At 44.9% G+C, this 8,240-nt stretch overlaps 1 long non-coding RNA gene across 1 annotated transcript; it reads right to left on the reverse strand.

Annotated features, from left to right (window-relative positions):
* Positions 1–1,357: 1,357 nt before the first annotated feature.
* Positions 1,358–7,825, reverse strand: LOC108446977. The gene is made up of 3 exons (XR_001862322.1): positions 7,695–7,825; positions 6,237–6,338; positions 1,358–5,730 (listed from the first exon to the last, which is right to left on the reverse strand). It is a non-coding gene; the product is annotated as an uncharacterized LOC108446977 (long non-coding RNA).
* Positions 7,826–8,240: the final 415 nt, after the last annotated feature.

The following is an 8,240-nucleotide window of genomic DNA, read 5'->3' on the forward strand; positions in this document are numbered from 1 at the left end:
ATAAGCTCGCCTTGTGATCTGGCTTAAGTACCTTCTGGCTTTCCTGGGCCCTTCTCCCAGGTGGGACATCTGGTCTGGTGGCCACTCAGGGCTGGGTTAGGGGCTCCAGGGGTGGGGTGTGCAGAGCAGGGCATCGCCTCGCCAGGGCAAGACCCAACCTGCTCGTTTCCCCACACATGCGCCTGAAATGTTTGGAGTCAGCAATCCTTCCAGTCTCTGACACTGTCCCAACACCTGGAACTCGTCAGCCTCTGATCCCCTGTGCCTACCTGGCAAGGCAAGACTCTGCAGAGACAAAGCTTTGCCCCTACTGTGCCCACAATCCAAAGGACTTCACTATGACAAACAGCAGCAGTTTGGGGCACACCTGCTCTTCCCTCAACAGGTCTTCATGTTCCCAAGAAAAACCAAATTATCCAGAGCAAACTTTCCCATTTAGACATTTCCAACGTAGCTTTACTGCTAAAGCCACAGCTCTTCTGGAACACTCCCATCTAATGAAAAAGTGACTGTTGTGTCTTCATGGGAGTACAGAAAAAGTAGAGAATTAACCACAAATACTCTAACAATCCAGAAAACAGAAGGCATAGCAAAAGAACCCCCAATTGCATTAAAGCAATCATTCATTATTTTCAAGCCACTACTACAAGCTTTAGAAATTTGCAGTTGGCAACCCTAACATTTCTAATTCTATCATCATACTTGGAGAGGTGAAGTGTCACCAGTCCCAAAAATCAAGACTCATGTTTCTTGCCACTACAGATCTTCAAGTATCGCTACAAGCACTTAGACCTTCTTGGGGTGGAAGAATCCCAATTCAAACAGAACACTTGGCACTGGTGTGCCTGTTCTACCACACTGTTGCTTGAAAAGATATTCAGAGAAAGAAAAAATATTTCCATTTTTAAAAATTTGGATTGGTGTTTCATTCCAAAATGTCAATTGCTTTTAATCATGGCTACAATATTTAAAACTACTCAAGACAAGAATGGAATATCTCATTTAAGGTTAGGCAAAGTATTCATTGAGCCTTAAAACCAAAATTTTCCGTTAATTGTTTTGTTTTCTCCATCATTCTAAACCAACCCATCTGGTTTGATGTTTAAAAAAGACATTCATGCAGGGTTTATCCTCCTGTCCTGCTGCAATTCCATGGCCAGTTCATAGAAGACACAGCTTCTGCTTGTGGGGCAAAATCAGCGAGGAAAAAGAATAATCACTGCAGCTTTGGTTTCGTCTATTCTGGGGCCACATATTTGTTCTTTGAGTCATGATTATTTGACCCTAGTCACCGCACTCTGTACTGGATTTTTATATCTAATGAGGTTGCAGGCTGCTGCTTTTCACTATTATCCTTAATCAAGTTTTATTGATTACTGAGGGACAGCATCCATGGAGAGAACATTACAAACACATGGAAAAGCTGCCCAGAAGCTACTGGTAAGGTTTTCATGTTTTAGAAAAAACACACCCAGTGTTAAAAAACAACACCATTGCCTCTCCTATTCAGTCCTGTGAACTGCCTGTATGATATTCTGATGATCCCACATTCTATTGTCACCTGTAACCCTGGCAGCCCCTGGCTGAAAACCTACTGGATGTGAAGACTGAACCAGCTACCAAGAGCTGGAGGCAGGAGGATCACACATTCTCAGCTTGATGTGGGCAAGTAAAAAAAGTGTTCCTCTATACAGCCTGTCTCCCACTCAGGCAGCAGGAACCTGCAGAAAGCTGAAGGGAAGGTTGGTGGAACACAACAGTTACTTATCTTGTAGTTTTTTATAACCAACTGAATCATGTAAGAGTTAATGGCATAGAAGCCACCTGGCCAGGTACCACCCTATCAGAGGTTGCAGAAACTTACCAACTTAGAAAAACTGACCAGTTATTCTCATTATGGTGTGTTAAATTAAAAAGCATTTAGTATTCTAAATTATTTAAGATCCATGGCTTAAATGACCTGAACTAGAAATCCTTCATGGCAGCATATGTATTATCAAGGTAATGCTAGAGTAGAAAATAAGGGAATTGGGGTATTTAGGATACACACTATAGTAGTGCCTGAGGGATTGAGTTAAATTTAAAAATTATGTGCTAGTTCTTAAATGTTCATTATTATTTAGAGTGGCTGTTTGAATGGAAGCAGGGTGTCGGCAGTGACCTGCACTGACGTGCATTTCCATGGACAGTGTTGTGAAAGGAAATGAGTCTGTTTGCAAGCCAGGAGTCCATTAAATATGGCAATCTGTTAACATACAGGCCCTAGCTCATATTACCACAGCAATCTTCAACCTCTTCCAATTTCTTTCTAGATGTAAATTGTAATTTCCCTAGACAGTTCAAAGTAAGCAAAGAGTTGCTGCTACTCTGCCTCTACCACCTTCATCTCTCTTCTTTATTCTGAAGGATTACTTCTGCCATGGGATATTCTATGCCTTGTAAAAACATCCTTCAAAGAAAGTATGGTTGAACTCTTGATTTCTCAATCATGAGATTCCCTACTGTATTGCACAGGATTAATGACTAACTGCTTTCTATGAAGAACAAACACATAACAAAGGGTTGTCTGTACAGGATGGAAAAAGGCTTCCTTAATTTCATATAATGTATGACTGCTTTATGCCATGAAGAAAATGGATCTTTCCCTGTGCACCTTAGAAGAGCTCTACAGTTAATAGTCAAGAAAAGAAAAACATAACTCTAAATTCCTCCCTCCTGCAATTACACTGATCTACAACGGATACTCTTGTCTCTGCAGTTCAGAATGACCAGTCACTAGAGGAGAGAGATTTAAGTAAATAAATCTACCACAAACTTAAGGGCATGTGAAATGTACCAAAATCTGTGTCATTATCTTGATTATTTCATCCACTCCTACACCCTTTCCTAAGCCTCTGGTTATTTTTCTGAAGAAGAGAAAGCTTTTATTTCACATTGCTTATAGATTGCAGAAGCAATGCGTTCCTTCCTGTGACACTGTTGGATAGTGATGTTACACAAACAGGGATGGAGAAGAATGGGAACTGGCTGATAGTGCTGGTGTTCCCATATCCAGCAATGATCAACTGTGGTGTGAGAAGCACTTGTAGAAGAAAAAGCAACACTGAGCACCCTGGCACTGAGTGAAATCCCAAGGCACCAGCCCACATCCAGCAGCAAACCCACTGCCACACTTTGGCTGGGTGTTGCAGTTTAGGAATGGTACTTCCCAGAGAAGTGCCCCTGCTGAGACTCCAAACCACACAGCTTCTACCACTCACCACATAAGAATCCATACAGCAGCTTTCCATTTTCAGTGTATCCCTACAATATGACAAGAACCATCAGTGAAGAGAGTGTATTGCTTTTCATTTTTTGGTAGCTGGTTGTATGGTGGGGCCCCCTCAGCACGTCACCTTCTATTCTCTGATGATGATAGTCAAAAATTTTCACTGTCAGATCAGTTCATGATGACTCCCAAGATCCCAGGGTGACTGGGATCTCCTGTTCAAGCTCGCAGTGCTATCCACTTAGTCCATGTAGCATCAGTGTGTGTTGCAGGGACTTTCCCTTTGAACATCCAGCCCAGCACTGGTAGTTGGGGTGCCAAAAGAAGCTGTGCTTTGGTGCCAATCACTTCTGAAGTAGCTCAAACCCCTTCATAAGCAGGCAGCATCTCTTTTTCAGCTGGGGTGTAGCTGGCCTCAGATACTCTGTACTCCCGGCTCCAGAACCCCAGGGGTTGTTCTCGAGTCTCTCCAGGTACCCTCTGCCAGAGGCTCCAGGAAGGACCGTTCTCCCTGGCTGCGGTGTAGAGCACATTCTTTGCATCCTGTCCTGTCCTGACTGGCCCAAGGGCTACTGCATGAACAATCTCCTGTTTAATTTGTTAAAAAACTTGTTGTTGTTCAGGACCCCACCTAAAATCGTTCTTCTTCCATGTCACATGATAGAGAAGGTTTAACATCTGACTGTAATCTGGAATATGTATCCTCCAAAACCCAACAGCACCTAAGGAAAGCCTGTGTTGCCTTTTTGCTGTTTGCTGAGGACAGAGCTGCTGTTTTGTTGACCATGTCCACTGAAATCTGACAACATCCATCTTGCCATTTTACTCCTAAAAACTGCATTTCCCGGGAAGGTCCCTTGACCTTAGTTTGCTTTATGGCAAAGCTGGCCTTCAGGAGAACTTGGATTATCTTCTCCCCTTTCTCAAAACCTTCTTCTGCTGTGTTGCCCCACATATTGGTGTCATCAATGTACTGCAAGTGTTCTGAGTCTCACCCTCTTCCAGTGCAGTCTGGAATCAGTCCATGGCAGATGGTGAGACTGTAATTCCACCCCTGGGGTGGTCAGTTCCAGGTGTACTGGATGCCCCTCCAGGTGAAAGCAAACTGTGGCCTGCACTCTGCTCCAGAGGAACATGGAAAAATGCATTTGCAATGCCATTGGTGGCACCACTTTGCTGCTTTGGACTCCAGCTCGTCCGAACTGAAGTTCCAGCCTGTCCAGCACAGCAGCACTCAGTGGTGGTGTGACTTCATTCAGGCCATGATAGTCCACTGTCAGTCTCCACTCTCCACTGGATTTATGCACGCTCCATATGGGGCTACTGAAGGGTGAGCAAGTCCTGCTGAGCACTCCCTGGTTCTCCAGTTCTCGACTCATCCCATGGATGGGGTCCCACAGTCCCGGTTGGTGCAGTGTTGCTGTCAGGGCACTGTTGTGGTAGCGATCGCTACCTGTTGGTCTTCCACCCTCAGCGGTCCTACTGCAGAAGGGTCCTCTGAGAGACCAGGCAAGGTATTCAGCTGTCTAATTTCCTCTGTCTCCACAGCAGCTCTCCCAAAAGCCCAACAATGCCCTTTTGGGTCCTTGAAATAACCCTCTCCCGAGGTAATCTGTGCCAAGGATACACGGGGTCTCTGGGCCAGTCACGACGGGCTGGTTTTGCCATTCATTTCCAGTCAGGCTCACTTCAGCTTCCAGTACAGTCAGCTCTTGGGATCTTCCTGTCACCCCAGAAATGGAGCTGGATTCTGCCCCTACATATCTTGTTGGAATGGGGGTACACTGTGCAGCAGTGTCAACTAAAGCTGTATATGCTTGTGGGTCTGATGTGCCATGGATCCAGAGTCCAGTAGATCTGATTGTCCCTTTCCTCCACCTGGCTGGAGGCAGGGCCCCTCTGGTTCTGGCCATAGTACTCCATGCTCACTTCTTGAAAATGTGAACTGGACATCCCCTCAAGAGGAACCAAAGCAACATCATCCCTCCTATTGTCTCTGAGGACTTCCCCACTGGAGACTGGAATGGCATTATCCTTGAAGAATTTCCTATGCTGGTTGTTCTCCCTCTCAACTCATACCTGTGCTGCCAGGGCAGAGGTGGGTTTTCCATCCCACTTCCTCATGTCCTCTCTGTGGCCATGCAGGAAAAAGCACAGGTTACCTGGTGGTGTGTCCCCTCTGTCTCAAGCAGGGGGCACTTGCTCCCAATAGCAGAGACTCTGGTCCATGCTGGTGGGGCATGGGACATTTCCTCTTTAATTTGCTCGACTCTTTTGAATCTGTCCACAGTCTTGGACAGTCTTTCCACAGCCAAGGCACAGATAAATAGGGACCAAAAAAAGATGATCTTCATAGTGCCAGAGTTGGGTAGCCACCTGAAGCAGTGTTTGTTCTCCTTCTTTCATTGACGTCAATTCCAGTGATGACGATGGTGTGCCTTCTGCCCCATGGATTGTGTGCACTGTGAAAAAGGGAATTTAAATGAGAATCCAAAGGGAATTCAAATTTGTAGCAGGCCTAAAGAAAGAAAAGGGGATGAAAAGCTGGGGAAAATCATCCTCCACTGTTTCCCCCCCAGACTGGGTATGATTATTAATGGACACCCAAAGGTAGTGCCTGAGGCAAGGGCAGGAGATCAACACTGAACCCACATCCCAAATCACCATTGATACTATCATGTCATAAACTGATATCCCACAGTACAGCAACAAAGCAATCCTGACCCCTATCCCTGCTCTGAAAAAGAACACCACAAGAAGCACATAAGGGAATATGTACAGGGTGAGGTACTGCACCCACATGAACAGACCAAGCAACACTGTGACCAGCGGCTCGGGACCTTCTACAGCAAATGCTTAGACCAAATTTGTTTCCAACTCAGTCTGGGCAAATCTGTTGTTATCTCAACCCTTTGATCCCTACATTGGGTGCCAAATAAGGCTGTTGTGTTTTAGGAATGGTACTCACCTCACCAACTCAGTGCCTCCACCAAGACTCTGAACCATGCTCCTCTCTTGCTCCCCTGCTTTCCACCTCTGCCTCCCCGCCACAGCAGGATGGAGAGGAGAACTGGAGGCATAAAAGTCAAAAATCGTGGGTTGAGGTAGGAACAATTTACTGGAAACAGCCATGAGATAAGAAAATCAACAGTAACAGCAACAATATTAATAACAAAAGTGTACAAAAGAGAGTGATTGACCTGCCAAAATGCTCACCCTGGAGCTTGCAACCTGACTGCAGCCACGCTGCCCTGCAACAGAGCCCTTTCTTCTGGATAAAGGCTCTCTTCCCCTGCGCCTGGCAATTCTGTGGGGTGGTACAGAATAAACTCCATGTCCCAGCCATGCCCCCTCAGGCTACTGCCAAAACTAACCCTGTCCCGGCCAGAACCAGTACACTAGGATGCAGATGGGCTGAGAAACCTGAAGTGGCAGCAGATTGTTTGTGCTTTGGAGACCACTGCAGTGTTCAAAGAACTCATCCTATACTCTTATCATTAGGGACTGCAAAGAGAGAGCACACTGCTCACAGCTGTGCATTACCTGGTAACACAAGTTCTGACACCTTTCCCAGTGCTCCTGCACTGGAAGTGCTGTGTCTGCGTGTCACTGAATGGGAACATTTTGTAGCTATCCACATTACGAGAGACAGCAAGGCAGAGCTCAATCAGGCATGGACGGGGAATGTTTTCCAGCTGGTACCGCTCATGCTCATTGCTGGGTGATTGTGTTACATTTCTCTGCCCTTTGTTGCTCTTTGTTCAGAGATGGTGGGATGGAATTCACCATATCTTTAAACTGTCACTTAGTGACACAGCTGCACTACTCATGTGCTTATCTTCTGGTTTGCAGCTTTTTTTTTCCTGCTTTGTTTCTCCTACAATGTACATGTATTAGCAGCTTTCTCATGAATTGCCTTTTTTTAATGTGTGCATTAATTCCTAAATTACAATGTGTCATATCCTTTCAACTGCTCATGAATGTCTTTGTAACTATGGTATTTTATGGCAATTTAACTCTGGAGATTACAAATAAAATTATCAGCTAAAAACAGAATGATTAGTAAGCCAAGATAAATGCAGTAAATTAATCATCGTTTCATACATTGTACCAAGGTTTTAAATTTTCATGTTAACATAGCAGATGCAAATTTTTGAAGTGAAAATAGTTGTAGCAACTGTAACTCTACAAACTAACAATCCTTAAAAACAAACAAGCCACAGATGGGAAATTTCCAGCTAACCCTTCAGTCCCAGGCACCTTCACAGAACCACAGCCATTTTTGAGCAGACACTTGCCAAATGGCCACACTCTGACAGTTACTGTTCTTTGATTTTCCAGTTGCAGTGTCAAGAAGGGTACTGGTGACCCAGCACACGCTGCAGCCACAGCTTCCCTTGGTAAGATGTGTAAGAATGAAACTCACATGTCTGCAGACCTTTTTTGGGACAGGACATGCTGTACCTTCTGAGTCCTGCAGCACTTGTCCCAAGGGCCACTTAATCCTCATTTAGGAAAAGGACCTTAGATGTGAAGAGAACATTTTCTTCTGCAAAAGAATAGGGGGGAATCTCTTAATATTAAGAGTAACAGATGTGTACCCTGACACCCCCTAACACAAGTACAAACATATTCCTCCTGTGTCCACATACAGACACACACACACACACACTTCCTTCACATTTTAAATTATATTGCATTGACTCAACTAGACAGAAAACGTGCAGGGTTACTCCCAGACAAAGATTAATCTTTCTTTGATATATTCAATACCTCACATGCTCCACATTATCTGGTGAGTATATATGCCTTGCCTTCAAGAATGTGATGTACTGTGCCATACATCATTGTCTAATTTATTGAGTGCACTTCTGCAGCATGCACTGTACATCCCTGCCCAGGGTCAGGATCACATGCCAATCTGCAGATTTGCTTTCCCCAGCCCTGGGACTCCTCCCAGTGTCACAACTGT

This window comes from Corvus brachyrhynchos, unplaced genomic scaffold, assembly GCF_000691975.1.
Source record: "Corvus brachyrhynchos isolate BGI_N302 unplaced genomic scaffold, ASM69197v1 scaffold15, whole genome shotgun sequence".
Lineage (NCBI taxonomy): Eukaryota > Metazoa > Chordata > Aves > Passeriformes > Corvidae > Corvus > Corvus brachyrhynchos.